The sequence below is a fragment of the Dipodomys spectabilis genome, unplaced genomic scaffold (assembly GCF_019054845.1).
Source record: "Dipodomys spectabilis isolate Male_0828 unplaced genomic scaffold, ASM1905484v1 ptg000095l, whole genome shotgun sequence".
Classification (NCBI taxonomy): Eukaryota; Metazoa; Chordata; class Mammalia; order Rodentia; family Heteromyidae; genus Dipodomys; species Dipodomys spectabilis.
The window spans coordinates 42,707,854-42,726,058 of NW_024870772.1; the positions used below are offsets into that span (position 1 = coordinate 42,707,854).

Genomic DNA, 18,205 nt, shown 5'->3' on the forward strand with positions numbered 1-18,205 from the left:
GAGGCACCAAGAGGGGGCGACCGAGTGGAATTCGGCGAGGCCCACACCGCGCCCCGGGAGCGCACGGCGCGCGGCTCCTCCCGCCCCGTCCAGGCTCGGGGCAAAGCCGGCGGCACATTCGCGTTCCGTTCCCCTCGGTCTCGGCGAGTATTCGGGCTTTGCTCCTCCGTAGTAAACAAAAAGTGTGGCCGCCGCCTCCTCCACGCTGGTTTGCCTCCTAGCAATCAAAACACTGAGAGGGCGAGAGACTCACAGAAACACTCGAGAATCACCAGAAAAGAATAAGCGATCAGAAAAAAAAAAGTGTGCGTGCAGAAGAGACAAAAAAAAAGAGAAAAACACCCCACTACTCCCCCCCCACCAAGTTACTGCCGCCTCCCGGAGGAAAACCAGCCCCCGCCCAGGTCAGCGCTTATTGGCTATATGGGCAGCGGTACCCGAGCGCCTATTGGTCAACATCAATGTCGGTCCGGGGCGGGCCGGCGCGCGCGAGTCGCCGCGGGTGGGGGGGAGCAGGGGGGCAGCAGATCCCGTAAATCAGGCGGCCGCGTAGTTGTTGCAGCCGCCGCCGCCACATTCAACAGGCAGCTGTGCTGCGATCGCGCGGCCGCTGAGCCCCGAGCGGCCGGCGCCATCCGTCCGTCCTTCTACCCGCAGGTTCCTGTCAGCCCGAACGCCGCGCCCGCGCTGCCGGGCTCCGCGGCTCGGGCCTGCCGTCCAGTCGGCGCAGCGAACCCGGAGGTTCGTGGATGTTGATGGAGCCGCGAAGTTAAGTTCTGGGCTCGTCCTTCCACTCCGCCGAGCCTGCTGCTGCTGACCTGCGTCCGCTCGCGGCACCCGTCTCGGCTCCCCTCCAAATCTCGGACCGCCTCAGCCACCCCTTCCCCTCCACCCATCTCTTTTCGGGCTGCTGCTCCCCCGTCTTGGCTCTCCGGCGGCTGGGGGGAGGGGCGGGGGTCACCATGGCCGAAGCGCCCCAGGTGGTGGAGATCGACCCGGACTTCGAGCCGCTGTCCCGGCCGCGCTCGTGCACCTGGCCGCTGCCCAGGCCGGAGTTTAGCCAGTCCAACTCGGCCACCTCCAGGCCGGCGCCGTCGGGCGGGGCGGCCGCCAACCCCGACGCCCCAGCGGGCTTGCCGTCGGCTTCCGCGGCCGCTGTCGGCCCCGACTTCATGAGCAACCTGAGCTTGCTGGAGGAGAGCGAGGACTTCCCGCAGGCGCCCGGCTCCGTGGCGGCCGCCGCTGTCTCCCTCGGGGGCTTGTGAGGGGACTTCCGGGGACCGGAGGCGGGCTGCCTGCACTCGGCGCCGCCACAGCCCCCACCGCCCGGGCCGCTGCCTCAGCACCCGCCGGTGCCACCCGCCGGCGGGCCACTCGCGGGACAGCCGCGCAAGAGCAGTTGGGGGAACCTGTGGCCATCGAGAGCTCGGCCGAGAAGAGACTCACGCTGTCGCAGATCTACGAGTGGATGGTCAAGAGCGTGCCCTCTTCCAAGGATAAGGGCGACAGCAACAGTTCGGCGGGCTGGAAGGTGAGTGGCCCCGGGGGCGCGCGGTGGGGCGGGCGAGGGGCGGCTGTGCAGGTGTGTCCCGCCTGGGCCGTGCAAGGCCAGGGAGCAGCGTCTGCGGGGACGGCGGCGTGAAGTGGCCGGAGTGCGGGACGTGCCCGGATTAGGCGGGACACTGGACTACGTGTGTGTGTGTGTGTGTGTGTGTGTGTGTGTGTGTGTACGCGCGCGCGCAGAGGAGTTAAAGTGGGACTGGGAAAAGGGCTTTTTTCTTTTGGCCCAGACCGTCCCCCAACAAAGTTAGGGGACATCGGCGAGGACAGCAAAGTTTGCCAGGTCAAAAAAAAATAGAGGGGTTCATTCGGAGAGGGTGCCCTTTCCCTCCCGGACCACCGATGGTGCGTTCCTCCCTAGCCTGAGACATGGAGCCCTTTCTGCCGCGCCAGGTCCACAAGGGCTTAATGAAGGGCCTCGAAGACCGTCCACCTGCAGCATGAGCCCCACAAGTGGAGGGACAGGCCGGCGGCGTCACGTGACGGCTGGGGGGACGGTCTGGGCCAGCCATGCAGGTTCTGGAGGATGATGCACATTTTGCTTTGGTTTGTTTCCCACCCCCAAGTGGCCAGGTGTGCCAAACTCAAGGTGAGCTTCTGAGACCCGTGCTGAAAGGATGGCCAATGCCTGCCCAACGCCGGTGCCTGGTCCATCTGGGCGACCATTCTTCCAAGTCCTTGGAAATGAACCTCCTTTAGCATGCTGGACTGTGCCTTACTCTAAAAGTAAAGGTAATGTTTGGGGGTTATTTGTAGTTTTGCTTCTCAAATGGCATTGTCAAGGTATTTTTCTTAAACTGGGAATATGCTTTCTTTTTCTTTTCAAGAATTTTGTAAAAAAAAAGTCTTTAAGGTTATATCCTATCATTAGGTCCTTGATCTGCTTGATTTTTTTTTTTAATGGTCGGTCGTGGGGCTTGAACTCTGGGCCGGCCTGGGCACTGTCCCTCAGGTCTTCAGCTCAAAGCTAGTGCTCTATCACTTGAACCACAGATCCACTCCCGGTTTTCTAGTGGTTTATTGGCGATTAGAGTCTCATGGACTTTCCTGTCCCGGCTGGCTTTGAACTGCCATCCTCAGATCTCAACCTCCTGAGTAGTTAGGATTACAGGTGTGAGCCACTGGCGCCCGGCCACTGATTCTTTTTAAGAAATGAAAATATAATTGTATTTAAGACTTTGCTTAAGAGAGCCCTGAGTGCTCTGAATTAAGTTAGGACTGTGTCAGGAATTAGAGGACCTGCCTAAGCTCCCCAAAGCCCTGAAGCCCTTCCTTCCTTAGTAAGGCTTTGGGAGGGAAGGGACTGCCTTTGTTAAATGAGTTGGTGTTTCTGGTGTAATGAAAGTCAGTTGGTTCGAATTACAAAACAGCAAGTAAGTTTTCAGTTTGACTAAAAGGATAATTTTTTTTCTTTTTTGATCATGGGGCCAAACTCTGTGCCTGCTATCCCTCAGCTCTTCAGCTCAGAGCTAGCGCTCTACCACTTGAGCAACAGTGCCATTTCTGGCTTCTTCTGCTTATGTGGTGCTGAGGAATTGAACCTAGGGCCTCAGACATGCAAGGCAAGGACTCTACCACTGAGCTACCTTCCTAGCCCCTAAAAGGATATTTTAAGAAGAAACAGCCTGAACCATTCTAACTCATAACTAGTCAGTCTTCTGGTTAGAGCTTTCATAAAAATGAGTTACTTGTTAAAACCAAGTTTCACTCTCAGCTCATATGGGTTCCCTCTACCTAGAACATGCATAAATGGGATAATTTTTTGATGTATCTTTTTTTTATTGTGAAAATACTTTACAGAGGAGTTACAATTACATGAGCAAGATAATGAGTACATTTCTTATCAAGCATTGTAGCCTTCTCCTTTGTTTCCCCTTCCCATCCCTTCCCATCCTCCCCCTGCCGCCCCCCCATCCTCCCTGCCCCCTTCACCCCCCCATGAAAGTTGTAAATTTCGTTTTCTTTCTTTTTATTGTGAAAATACTGTACAGAGGGGTTACAATTACATGGGTAAAATATTGAGTATATTTCTTATCAAGCATTGTAGCCTCCTCCTTTGTTTCCCCTTCCCATCTCTTCCCATCCTCCCCATGCCCCCACCCAATCCTCCCCGCTCCCCCCCCCCCAGCACCAAAGTTGTAAAGTTCGTTTTCGACATAAGGATTTGTACATCTCATTGTTGCAATGGATCGGCCTGTATCCCTATTTAAACGATTTGTTTTTCCCCTTCCCCTCCACAAATTATACCGACATCAAATACAATGAAAGCAGGGGTTATACTGTGGGGGAGGGACATACAAAGCAACAAAGAAATAATCTTATAAATGTGTTAGAAACAATCACATGAAAGGAAAAAACATTTGAATACATATCTTAGGGTTCATTTCCCTAACATCAACTTATGTGACCTTTTCTGCTTGACTCAGACATATATTAGATATTGCAAATAAGGGAAACCTTGGGGCCTATGTTTCTTTGAGCCTGGCTTACTTCAGTTAATATAATTTTTTCCAAGTCTTTCCATTTCCTAACAAATGGGGCAATGTCATTCTTTCTGATGGAGGCATAGAATTCCATTGTGTATATATACCACATTTTCTTGATCCATTCATCTATGAAGGGACATCTGGGTTGGTTCCATATCTTAGCTATAGTAAATAGTGCTGCAGTAAACATATTCGTGCTGGTAGCTTTAGTGTGGTCTTGTTTGTAAACATTTGGGTAAATGCCCAAAAGTGGGATTGCTGGGTCATAGGGGAGCTCTATGTGGAGTCTTTTGAGGAACCTCCATACTGCTTTCCAAAGTGGTTGAACAAGTTTACACTCCCACCAACAATGCAGTAAGTTTCCCTTGTGTCCACATCCCCTCCAGCATCTGTTGTTATTAGAGTTCTTGATTTTAGCCATTCTAACTGGGGTGAGGTGGTATCTCAATGTTGTTTTGATTTGCATTTCTTTTATGGGTAGGTAGGTTGAGCTTTTCTTCATGTGTCTATTGGCTATCCTTCTTTCCTCTTCAGAGAAGTTTCTCTTTAAGTCTTTAGCCCACTTATTTATTGGGCTGTTGTTTCTTTGAGGATTTGTTGTTGGGGGATTTAATTTTTTGAGTTCCAAGAATATTTTAGATATGAGACCCTTGTCTGTTGTATGGCTAGTGAAGATCTTCTCCCAATCCATGGGCTTTCTATTGATCTTGCTAGCTATGTCCTTTGCCATGCAGAAGCTCTACAATTTCAGCAATCCCAATAAATGGGATAATTTTTTACGGTGACTTTTAACGAAAAAAAATCAAGTTCTAAAATCCAATCCAAACTTAACTGCTTTAAGGATTGAGGATGGGGGAGGAGGAAGGCTGCTTTGGAACAGACTATTACCTGTGATTCAGTACAGGGAATTAGACTGAATCTTTACAATTAAACACACTTTCTTGTGCTCAACTTCCCGAGGACTGCCTGAGTGTTTATTTGGGAGTCATTTGCATAGGATGGAGTAGTTGGAAAGCAGTGTCTAAAAACTCTTCTAATGTAATTCCTTACATAGTTAAGCAATGAGGGATGTGTCTTCTACAATTCATGTTTGTAGGCCTGTGTTTGCACTTGTTTTAATATTGGTAGAATTATAAGTTACACACAAAGTGGAACCTCAGACCTGGAAAACTCGGAATGTTTTAAATCTAACTCAGTGTTAGATTTCCATGACTTGTTTTGTCACATGGAAAGCTTTCTAAAACTTGAGAAGTAGTATTGTGCACTCCAATTTTTAAAAAAAATGGCAGATTGGAGTCGATGCTTGCTTTTTGTTTTGGTATCATTTGAATTTGGACCACTTAGTCAAAAAGAATGCCTTGATTATAACAGTTAAGATTTTAGACTGTTTTATTATGAGGTAGTGCAGGTGTTCTTTAATTTGGAATAAAGTTGCCTTAATTTGGTCACTGCAGTGCATTTTATGTTTACAAATTCCATGATATTGGGCTTTTAATCTGCAGATGAGTAGCCATACTGGGTTCATTTTTTTTTTTTGGTACACAATCACTTTTGGCTTAACACAGTCATGCAGAAATTCCTTTATAAGACAGAGGTATCTTTTCTACTAATAATTTGTCCCAGAAATTGCCTTAAAGACAATCATTTATATAGTCAGGTAAAAAATTCAATATAATATTTTGGGAAGAGAGAATGAAGAAAATTAAAGATGGAGGGGGGTGGGGGTTATGCAGGTAAGCAAGTGTGAATAAAGGTTGTAAAGTGTAAATAAAGGTTGAAAGTTACCTGAGTTGCTGTGAACATGTCCTATGGCTGAAAGTTTTTGTTAGAAACTTTTGGTATATGCTTGTAATCTCAACACTCAGGGAGGTAAGGCCAGAGGATGGTGTTTGAGGCTAGCCAGGACTACAGAGTGAGTTCTGGTTGATTTAAAAGTAAAAAGACGGTCTGGGAAGGTGGCTCAGTGGTAGAGCGCTTGCCTTGCATGCCTGAGGCCCTGGGTTCGATTCCTCAGCACCACATAAACAAAAAGAAAAAAAGCCGGAAGTGGTGCTGTGGCTCCAGTGGTAGAGCGCTAGCCTTGAGCTGAAGAGCTGAGGGACAGCGCCCAGGCCCAGAGTACAGGACCCCCCCCAAAAAAAAAAAAAAAAGAAAAAAGACACTAGATGTGAATACTTCAAAATATTTTACCTACGTGTGTGTATGTGTGCGTGTGTGTGTATGTATGTGTATGTGTGGGCACGAGTCAATACTGGGGCTTGAACTCAAGACTTTGCATTCTCCAGTGGTTTTCCAGCTCACAGCTGGCACTTTATTGCTGGTGAGCCATACCTAGTCTAGATGGATTTTTTTTCTGGTTAATTGGAGATGGAGTCTTATAGATTTTTCTACGTGGCTTTACTTTGAACAGCTATTCTCCAGGCCAGGTTGGATTACAAATACCTAGTCTTACACCATAGCTTTGTATCAAATTTTGGCTGGGAGATGGTGGGAGGGGTAACTGTAAACTTGTTTTCTTTTTTGAGGGAGTGGGGTGGGAGTGGAGGAGGGTCAGAGTCTTGCTGTATAGCCCAGGCTGGTATCAAACTTCCTTTTGGGGGGGGTAGGGCGGGGTGGGGCGGGGAAGGGACTGTTGGTTGTGGGACCAGTTCAGAGCCTAGGCTCTGTCCCGTAGCGTCTTTGGCTCAAGTCTAGCACTCTACCACTTGAGCCACAGTGCCACTTCTGGTTCTTGAGTGGTCAATTGGAGATGCTCTCATCTCATGGGGACTTTTCTGCCCAGGCTGGCTTCGAACCATGATTCTCAGATCTCAGCCTCCTGAGTAGCTAGGATTACAGCCATGAGCCATGGGCATCTGGCTTGGGTCTCCAACTAGTGCTGCTTAGTGCTAGAGTTACAGGTGAGCATATGCCCCCTTTTCCACTTTGTTTGTTTAAGTGACAACTAATTGAATACTGAAAGGGAAGGCATTTTCATCTTCATGTAGTCAGAGTTGCCTGGGGCCTATAAGTTGCTAGCAGGCAACAATGTCACAAAAATATCTTCTATGAAGTGGGACTGAGGGCAAAGAATACTCAGTGGTCCAAGAATGTTTGGTAGGCCACACATGTTTTTCCTGTCCTTGTGCATCTAACTTCATTTGGCTCCTCAACAACAGTTTTTTTGTTTAGACTTTTTTTTTGGTTCCGGTCATGGGGCCTGAACTCTGGGCCTGGGGGCTGTCCCTCAGCTCTTCAGCTCAAGGCTAGCGCTCTACCACTTGAGCCACAGTGCCACTTCTGGCTTTTTTCTTTTTTTTTTTTTTTTTAAATTTTTATTGTAAAGATACTATACAGAGGGTTACAGTTACATGAGTGAGGTAATGAGTACACTTCCTATTGAACATTGTTACCCCCTCCATTGTTTTCACCCTACCATCCCTTCCCTCTCCACCTTCCCTGAGGTTCTTTTTTTATTTTTTTTGATTGTGATTAAGTGATTACATAATTTCCCGAACTTCACAGTATTGTGGAATAATGATGCTCATTTAAAGTCACAAGTTCATTCTAACTTTCCTGGAGCAAATTGTCTATCACAGTCTATAACATATAACGGTGTTCACATGTTATACACCATACATGTGATCAGCAGCCTGGGGATATTTAGTAGTGGTTCGACCAGATGAGTGGGAGTTCTTTGTTTCTTAAGTCCTGTTAGTTTTGTCGTATCACCTAACATTTTGGATTTAGCATCCACTTATCAGGGAGACCATGTACCGTTTGTTTCTTTCCTCTTGGCTTACCTCGCTCAACATGATTCCTTCGAGCTCCATCCATTTCCCTGCAAATGCCATTATTTTGTCATTTCTAATGGCTGCATAATATTCCATTGTGTATAGATACCACAATTTTTGGATCCATTCATCTGTGGTGGGGCATCTGGGTTGTTTCCATTTCCTAGCTATTGTGAACAGTCCGGCTTTTTTCTTTTTTCTTATGTGGTGCTGAGGAATGGAACCCAGGGAGGGCCTCATGCATGCAAGGCAAGCACTCTACCACTGAGCCACCTTCCCAGCCCCTTTGTTTAGACTTTCTAAGAGAGCAGCTCAGTATTTGCCTGGAATTTCTTTGGGAGAGCCTGAACTATTTGCATTTTTCTGGAACACTCTGCCCTTGGAAAGTACCCAGGACACTGGCATCATGGAAATTTAGCTGGCTATCTTTCTATAGCTTTGGGGCTTCCAGGAATCCTTTTTGAAGGCAGTGTAAACCTCATAGTGATTGGGCAGAGCAGAGTTTTCATTTGGAAGGAAGACAGGGATTTGTCCCTTTTTTTTCCTACAGCTGAAGACTCAACTTGTCTTTCATAGCAACAAACTGTGGAGACTTGCCCCAACCCCCAGGACTTCCCTTAGTGCCAGATAAGTACCTTTTTGTGTGTGTATATGTGTTGGCATTGGGGGTTGAACGCAGGACCTTGTGCCTTTGACTTGACTTTTTCACTCAGTGATGGTGCTGTATCACTGAAGCACCACACCTTCACTTCCATCTTTTTGCTGGTTAATTGAGATAAGAGTCTTAGATTTGTCTGTGTAGCAGGATCCTTACATCTCAGCCTTGTAAGTAGCTATGCTTTCAGGCAAGAGCCACCAGCACTCAGCAGTAAATATCTTTCTTGGTGCATGCAGAGTTCTGAAGTTGGTGTTATTCCTCTATTGTGAAGTAGAACACCAAGATGGACTTTGAAAAATGTTTATTTTGGTGTCTCTGAGCGTGAAGGCTTGTTTTCTGATGGGCAATTACATACAAACACATTTAGGTGGGAAAGAGCTCTGCTGACAAGGACTAACAAAAATCAATTCAGTGGCCAGAAATGCTTGGAAGAAAAAAATTGTTATTTGCCTTCTAAGGAATACATGAAACATGAAAATGCACTTCTGTATATGAGTAATTTTTATGGTTCAGTCTTTTAAGAAAATACAACAGGGGCTGGGAAGGTGGCTCAGTGGTAGAGCGCTTGCCTTGCATGCTCGAGGCCCTGGGTTCGATTCCTCAGCACCACATAAGCAAAAAGAAAAAAGCCGGAAGTGGTGCTGTGGCTCAAGTCGTAGAGCGCTAGCCTTGAGCTGAAGAGCTGAGGGACAGCGCCCAGGCCCAGAGTTCAGGGCCCATGACCGGACCCAAAAAAAAAAAAAAAAAAGAAAATACAACACTGGCATCGCTGTTTATGCCAATCAGGTGTGTGTAGTTGATGAGCTTTTGACTTTACTGCAAACATTGAGTCTTGACTTGAGCCATCTTTTTTTTTCTTTGAGGTTTGATAACAGCTAAAAAAAAAACACCTGAAAGTAGGAAAGCAGACTTTTTTTGGGGGGAGGTGCTCGGGGGGATCATGGAGATCAAACCCATGATGTTATTCTTGCTAGAAAATGCTTTGTCACTGAGCATCATCCTGGCCCCAGGCTTTTGATATTAAGCCTAATGCAGTTGGAAAGCTAAATCTCCAAGTCAGTTTCATGTCATTTAAACAAGTTGTACCTTAACACATTACTTATGTAACAGCTAAGTTTAGCAGTGTGTAGTAGTATATTCCTGTAATCTAAGCACTTGGAAAACTGAAGCAGGTGAATTAAGGCCAGCTTTTGCTATATAGCAAAATTCTGTTTTTAAAAAAAGGTGTCTATATATGTGTGTGTAGAGTGGTGTGCAAATTTTTATGTGTTCTTTATTTCAATACATATTCATTATAGGGGAAAGGAATTGAGTCAGTACTATGCCTGTGATTAGCTTCTGTAGATCCAGTCCAGTCTTGGTTCTGGTGACTGCTAAAGTGGCCCTGTGGTCAGTAATCACTAGGTCTGGAGGGAGGTGAAGATTGTGGGAATAGGAAATGAGTCTCAGCTTTCCCTTTTGGCACCTTTGAGACATCTTTTCTCATCTTGTACCTGCTGTCGTGGTCCTTCCCTTATTCAGTCTGCCTGTGTTCACTTATTTTTCTTTGGCTTGTTTGCAGTTGTAAGTATATCTCTGGGTTAATTGTAGATTGTTGTTCTCCAGTTTTATTCTACCTCCCTGTGCTCTTGTTAGTAGAAGGGCACCTGGGCCTCAGATAAGACATGTTTAAATCTAAACATACTGTAATCCCCCTTACTTCAGATAAGGTTCCCATCCTCAGTCCCCAGTTGAGTCAAAGGTCTGGTTAGTCCCTGCCCTAGTTTTCACCCCTGGTTTTCACTTCTAGCACTTAGTTTGTTACCGTCCCCGAGTTTGTTAATTCTACCTTCTCAGGGTTTCTTGAGACTTCCTAGCCCTTAGCTGGGAATTCCCTAGCCCTTAGCCATTCCCCTAGGCTAAATTATGTATTTCAGGCATAGGCCCTACTATTTCCAAAAATTTGGGTCATCTCGTTGCCCCTACTGGAAATTGTGTACATTTTCCTTGGTCTGCAAGGTCAAATTAGTTCTTCAAGTTCTAACCTCGGCTGTCTTGCTTAGAGACATTTTTTTCTTCTCTGAGAGAATGCCTGGTAGTCTCTTACTTCACACTGATGTATATTATAATTTAGCTGTAACATGTTTGTTTTGGCTTCTTACTTAAATTATAAATATATGGTTAGGAAAAAAAACTGTCCTTGAAAACTGGGTCTTCCTTGTCCCCCTCCCTCCCTTTTTACCCTTTTCCTTCCCTTCCTCCCATTACCCATCTCTTTTGATCTCTGTCTTTTTTCAGTCTTTGCTAGGTAGACGAAACTATATGATCTCAAAGTTGTCATACTCCTGTCTTAGCCTCCAAAATGCTGGAATTTTAGGTATATACCACCAAATTTGGTTTATATTTCAGCTTCCTGTATATTAAGAATTATCAGAGTATTAAGTTGTGTGAAATTAGTTTTAAGTAGTATTATAAGCAAAGATCGGTGATGATTTAATTTCAATAGTTGATCAAAGTATCTTTTATTTGTTAAGTGGTTATTATTAACAGAGTGTACTTGTTGCTTTTGAAAGATTTAAAACGATGACTCCAGTGTAGATGTGGACACACCAAACAAAAAAAGAAAACAAAGCCCCCCAAAAGAACCACCAAAAAAAACTATGATACACAGCAGAAAGGATTAAGTAGCTTAGAGAAGGATAAAGTTCTGTGTTGGTCATTGAACTGGGCCTTAAAAGGAGAAGAATCCCCCCTCCCCACCCTATGCAAAAGTTCAACCTTTTGGCAACAATGAAATAATTTTACATTTATCCAAATACCTAGTGGTTTCAATAAATTCTGTCATGTTTCTGAATTTGCACTTGAACTTCTTTTCATCAGTTTATCTCATGTGGGGACTAAAGTTTGGCATTCAGGCATGAAAATAGGGGAAATACCTATTTTTCTGAGTGGTGGTTGTGTAGATTTCACACTAAGGCTGACAGAAGGATTTTTGTTGTCATTTGAGCTACCACTATACATGTAGCACATTGTTACAGATGAATATTGTATAATATTGCTATAGACCACATTTTTCTATCAGATTATATCTTTGCTTTTATAATATGAGGAATTGTTGAAATTGGGTTGCAATTTCAGTTTTCCAAATTAAACACTATTCCTTTGATTTGTACCTCTGGGGACCAAATCCACACCTAAGCAAGTACTCCACTATTGACCTACATCTTTGGCTCTAAACCTAACTGCATAGATTTATGGTCCATGGAATGGACTCCAGTGTAAGTTAGTATGCTTCATTTGATTTTTATTTTGTGCCAGTCCAGGGGCTTTTGTTCTCAAGGTTAGTGCTCACCCACCTGAGCCACAGCTCCATGAATGGCTTTTTTGGTGCTTAATTGGAGATAAGAGTCTCATAAACTTTCCTGCCTAGGCTGGCTTGGAACCTTGATAATCCTCATATTTTAGCTTTCTGAGTAGCTAGGATTATAGGTGTGAGCCTCCATGCCTAGCTGATTGTGTGTGTGTGTGTGTGTGTGTACACATGCATGGGTGCTAATATGTGTCCTGCTGGGAAGTGGGAGACTTACTAGACTGAAATGCCCAACTACTGTGAGGTTTTTTTAGATGTGTGTGCTACCCTTCACATGGAGAAAATAACTTTCAGAACACCCCAGACATCACACATGGAAAAATGTTAATGATGCCAGGCTAATAAATCAACAGAGAAAGAATAGGTTATTATTAGCCAATATAATTTTATAGAAATGATAATAGTATTACTAGATCTGGCGAAGTTCAAAGTTATGTCCCATCTGTTTTTTTTGTTTTTGTTTTTTCCACTCTGAAAGTGGAGAGACCCATATAAAACATCATCTTTTACCTTGTGTTTCATCTTGGTTCTGATTGGGAGGGAAAAGTATAGGATCTTATTTCCTCAGGGAGGAGAGATGGAAGTGAATTGATTCAAATATCCCTGTCACTTCTGACTTTGTCAGGTAGGTTCTTCCCTGGGTTCAGAGGAGAGTGCTACCTCTGGTGTTTGGTCTCATGCCCTCCTTGCAGACCCCTTCATTTGTAAACTGCTATTGTCTCCAGAAGTCTATCGAGAGTAATTGTATAGATTTTTTTTGCCAGTCCTGGGGCTTGAACTCAGGGCCTGGGCACTGTCCCTGAGCTTCTCTTTTGCTCAAGGCCAGTGATCTACCATTTGAGCCACAGTGGCACTTCTGGCTTTTTCTGCGTATGTGGTTCTGAGAAATAGAACCCTGGGCTTCATGCATGGAAGGTAAGCACTGTACCACCAAGCCACATTCCCAGCCCATGTATAGTTCTTTGAGATCTAGAAAGATCTCAGCTCAGCGCTGGTGGCTTTTACCTGTAATCCTAGCTACTCAGGAAGGTGAGAATTGAGGATTGTGGTTCAGAGCTAGCCTGGGAAGGAAAGTCTGTGAGAATCTTACTAATTAACCACCAGAAAAGCCAGAAGTAGTACTGTGGCTGAAAGTGGTAGAGTGTTAGCCTTGAGTGGAAAAGTTCTCAGGGATAGCACCCAGGCCCTGAGTTCAAGCCCCTTGACTGATCAAAAAAGAAAATCTTCTTTTCTGCCTTGATGTTTTAATTAGTGTCATTCTTGGTATGACTTAACTTACAGTTCCTGTCATTAGGGTGACATACCCTGTGATCTTCACTTCAATGGAGACATTGCCCAGCTGCTATGTGATCACAGTGAAGCTGAGTGGAGGGTAGGAGGAGAGTGGTAGGTAGCCCATTTCTCCTTGTGTTCTCTTTTCTTTGATGAAAGACATAATGGCTCAGGAGGTTTTTCTCAGTTGCTGTTCCTAACCAATCTGGAAAATGGGTCATGCTTTTGCAAACCTCTGCTTTTATTATACCAGAAATTTGATAAGTATCTCTTTTTGTCAGTTGTGAGGCTTGAACTCAGGGCCTGGGCACTCTTCCTTGAGTGTTTTTGTGCTCAAAGCCAGTGCTTTGGCACTTGAGCCACCACATCTGGTTTTTGAGTGGTTAATTGGAGATAAGAGTCTCATTGGGACTTTTCTGCCTGGGCTGGTTTTCTTTTTTCGTTTGTTTTTTGTTTTGTTGGACATGGGGCTTGAACTCTGGGCCTGGGCACTGTCTGTCAGCTCTTCAGGTCAAGGCTAGCAGTTTACCACTTGACCCACAGTGCTACTTCCAGCTTTTTCTGCTTATGTGGTACTGAGGAATGGAACCCTGGGCCTCATGCATGCAAGACGAGCACGTACCACCGAGCCACCTTCCCAGCCCTGCCTGGGCTGGTTTTGAAACGCCATCCTCAGATCTCAGCTTCCTGAGTAGCTAGGATTACAGGCATGAGCCACTGGCGCCTGGATATGCATCCTATTTGAGGGGGGAAAAACCTTCAAGTTTTTCTGTTTACAACTATGATTCCCTCCATCTTGAAGTTGTTACAGAACTGTCTTGGCTCTGCTTGTGAGGAAATTTCCTTGCTGGTTTGCTCAGTTAAAGTTTTGAAAGCAGCTAAATAATCCTGGCTTTACTGGGAAAGGGAAGGATCTTCAGTGATTGTATTTTGTAACTGTAGGGGGGAAAAACCTTTAATTAACCCTGTAAGTTTATTTTTTTTAATTAATAAGTTTTTTAAATTGTGAAAATACCATACAGAGGAGTTACAATTGCATGAGCAAGGGAATGAGTACATTTCTTATCAAGCATTGTAGCCTCCTCCTTTGCTTCCCCTTACCATTCCTGCCCTCTCATCTCCTCCCCTCCCCCAACCAAAGTTGTAAAGTTCATTTTTCAACATAAAGTCTTGTATATCTCATTGTTGCAGTGGGACCACCTGTATCCCTATTTAAACAATTTGTTTTTTTCCCTTTCCCTCCACAAATTATACCAGCATCAAATACTGTGAAAGCAGGGGTTATACTGTGGGGGAGGGACATACAAAGCAACAAAGAAATAATCTTATAAATGTGTTAGAAACAATCGCATGAACGAAAAAAAAAACATTTGAATACATATCTTAGGGTTCATTTCCCTAACATCTGACCTTTTCTGCTTGACTCAGACATATACTAGTTATTGCAAATAAGGGAAACCATGGGACCTGTGTTTCTTTGGGCCTGGCTTACTTCACTTCATATAATTTGTCTTTCCATTTCCTAACAAATGGGGCAATGTCATTCTTTCTGATGGAGGCACAGAATTCCATTGTGTGTATATACCACATTTTCTTGATCCTTTCATCTACTGAGGGACATCTGGGTTGGTTCCATATCTTAGCTATGGTAAATAATGCTGCAATAAACATAGTTGTGCTGGTAACTTTAGTGTGGTCTTGTTTGTAAACATTTGGGTAAATGTCCAAAAGTGGGATTGCTGGGTCTTAGGGGAGCTCTATGTGGAGTCTTTGGAGGAACCTCCATACTGCTTTCCAAAGTGGTTGAACAAGTTTACACTCCCACCAACAATGCAGTAGGGTTCCCTTCTGTCCACATCCCCTCCAGCGTCTGTTGTTATTAGAGTTCTTGATTATAGTCATTCTAACTGGGATGAGGTGGTATCTCAATGTTGTTTTGATTTGCATTTCTTTTATGGGTAGGTAGGTTGAGCATTTCTTCATGTGTCTATTGGGCATCCTTCTTTCCTCTTCATAAAGAAGAGAACACACCAAAATAAACAAACTCAGATATGAGAATGGAAACATCACCACAGAAACAACCAGGATTCAGAACACTATAAAGGAATACTGCTCAAACCTTTATGCTAATATTTTTGAGAAACTGGCAGAAATGGATCTTTTCCTTGACATGCCCAAACTAAAGCAAGATGAGTTAAACCAACTTAACAGGCCCATATCAAGCAATAAGAGACCTCCTATCTAAGAAGAGCCCAGGACCAGATGGATTTACAGCGGAATTCTACAAGGCCTTCAAAGCAGAGCTCACACCAATACTCTTCCAACTCTTCAATGAAGTTGAAAGAGAAAGTTCACTGCTGAACTCGTTTTATGAAGCCATCATAACCCTCATCTTAAAACCAGGCAGGGACTCATCAAAGAAAGAGAACTACAGACCCATTTCTTTGATGAACATAGATGCAAAACTTCTCAACAAAATTTTGGCCAATTGACTTCAACAATTCATCCAAAAAATCATACACCATGATCACATAGGACTCCTGTCAGGGATGCAAAGCTGGTTCAATATACGCAAATCAATTAATATAATTCATTACATGAACAAGAGTAAGGATAATAACCAGATGGTTATCTCAATAAATGCAGAAAAAGCATTTGGCAAGATCCAGCACCCCTTTATGATGAAGGTCCTGGAAAAATTAGGAATCCATGGAACATTCCTCAATACAATAAAGGCTGTATGTGAGAAATCTACAGCCAGCATTATACTTAATGGTGAAAAACTAAAGCCATTTCCACTAAACTCAGGAATGAGATAAGGATGTCCACTCTCTCCACTTCTCTTCAATTTAGTATTAGAATGCCTAGCTACAGCAATAGGACAAGATGCAAACAAAAAGGGATCCAAATAGGGAAAGATGAAGTAAAACTCTCCCTCTTTGCAGATGACATGATCTTGTGTTTAAAGAATCCCACGGACTCTACTTCCAAATTACTCGAGCTGATTCACAACTTTGGCAAAGTAGCAGGGTATAAAATTAACCCTATTTGGGTTAGTAGAGAGGAGCCTAAGGACAGACAGAAGAGGTTTGAACTGTGTGGGAAGATAAAGATCTTCTTCTGAAGAGTTAGGCCAGGCCTGGAGGCCCTGAGCTTTGCCTCCTCAGCACTTTCTCCTTTTTTGCTCTTCTCTTCCCTCTTCTCTCTTCTCTCTTCTCTCTTCATTTCTTTCCTCTTCCTCCCTTTCTCCCTCCTTCCCTCCCTCCCTCCCTTCCTTCCTTTCTTGTTTCCTTGTTTCTTTCTTTGTTAATTTCTTCCTCCTTTTTGGTCCAGAACAGTATCGGATGCTTTCACCCATTGGCTGGTGCTCCACCTGAGCCCTTCCTTTAACTCCAAGAGTTGTTTTTGTGTTTTTGTTTTTCTTTTCTTTTTCCATTCCCTTTTCTTTTTCCTTTTCCTTTCCCTTTTTGACTATAGAAAAATTTTGTTTCTTTCCCCTGGAAATACCAAAAGCCTGCCATGCAAGTGATCAAGGCAAGATTTGTGTAAATGAGAAATCCTCTCACACAGAGGGTCTTTTGTCTTTGCTTGGGTGGTAAAGGAGGGTAAGAGAGAAAAGACACTGCATTCTGTATCTGATAAGAAATGCATTTAGACTTCAATTCTAATTTGGAGAGAAAAATGATAATTGAATTACTTAATTCCCAGGCTTGTAAATATTGTGTGTCCTTCAAGCCTGCAAACAAAAACCACATAAATATTTGGGAATGGGCTATACAAGTAAGTGTCAAATACTTGAGACCTTCTAGTTGCTTAGAGGCAAGGTCAAGGGAAGATAGTTTGCATATGGTATTTAGACCTTATTTTAGCTGATCTTTGAGGTAGGAATGGTCAAAATGTATCTTTCATTTTTTTTAATTAAAAGAATTTTAAGTTACTCTCTTGTAACCTTAAGTGTAGGATTGCATAAACAACATTTAGATACTTACATTGTTGCTATAATTCTGTGTCAGAGATGGTGTGGATTCCTGACTTGCTGTGGGGCAGTGTGTGCAGGATCATCAGTTTGTACAGTGGTGGGGGCTTAGTGTCAGCTTCAGTTGTCCCTGGTGAGGCAGCAGGACAGGGAAGAAAAGGGAAGAGGGTGAGGGGAGGATCTGGTAGAATTAATAGATTACTAAGATGATGCATCTCTAAACCTAATGGGAAAGTTTTCTCTTAGGGTGGGTGGCTATGCAGGCTATCATTAGATTTACATACAGTCAATGGGGAAGCTTCCTGAGGACTATTTTGCTGGGAGGCTTTTCTGTAATCTGTGTGACTGAATTGCTTGCTAGCAGCACAGCTATGTTTATTGCAGCGTTATTTACCATAGCTAAGATAGGGAACCAACCCAGATGCCCCTTAGTAGATGAATGGATCAAGAAAATGTGGTATATGTACACAATGGAATTCTGTGCCTCCATCAGAAAGAATGACATTGCCCCATTTGTTAGGAAATGGAAAGACTTGGAAAAAATTATATGAAGTGAAGTAAGCCAGGCCCAAAGAAACATAGGTCCTATGGTTTCCCTTATTTGCAATATCTAGTATATGTCTGAGACAAGCGGAAAAGGTCTGATAAGATGATGTTAGGCAAAATGAACTCCAAGATAGGGACACAAGTGTTTTTTTCTTTCTTGCTATTATTTCTAACATATTTATAAGGTGATTGTATTGTTGCTTTGTATATCCCTCCCATGGTATAACCCCTGTTTTCACTGTATTTGATGTTGGTATATTTGGGGAGGAGAAGGAAAAAAAAGACCAAATTGTTTAAATAGGGATACAGGTGGACCCATGGCAACAACAATGAGATGGACAAAATGCTATGTTGAAAAACGAACTTTACAACTTTGTTGGAGGGGGAGTGTTGTTGTGGAGATGGGAGGGCAGGGATGGTAGTGGAAAAACAAAGGAGAAGGCAACAATGCTTGATAAGCAATATACTTATTACCTTGCTCATGTAATTGTAACCCCTCTGTACGATATTTCCACAATAAAAACCTTTTTAAAAAATACAAAAACACAGGAGCAGGACCCAAAGTATTTCTGTCACGTTCAAGAA

General features: G+C 43.9%; 1 pseudogene; it reads left to right on the forward strand.

The window, feature by feature from the left end:
• The first annotated feature begins 576 nt into the window (after window positions 1-576).
• Window positions 577-18,205, forward strand: part of LOC122112512 — a 31,641-nt pseudogene continuing 14,012 nt past the window's right edge.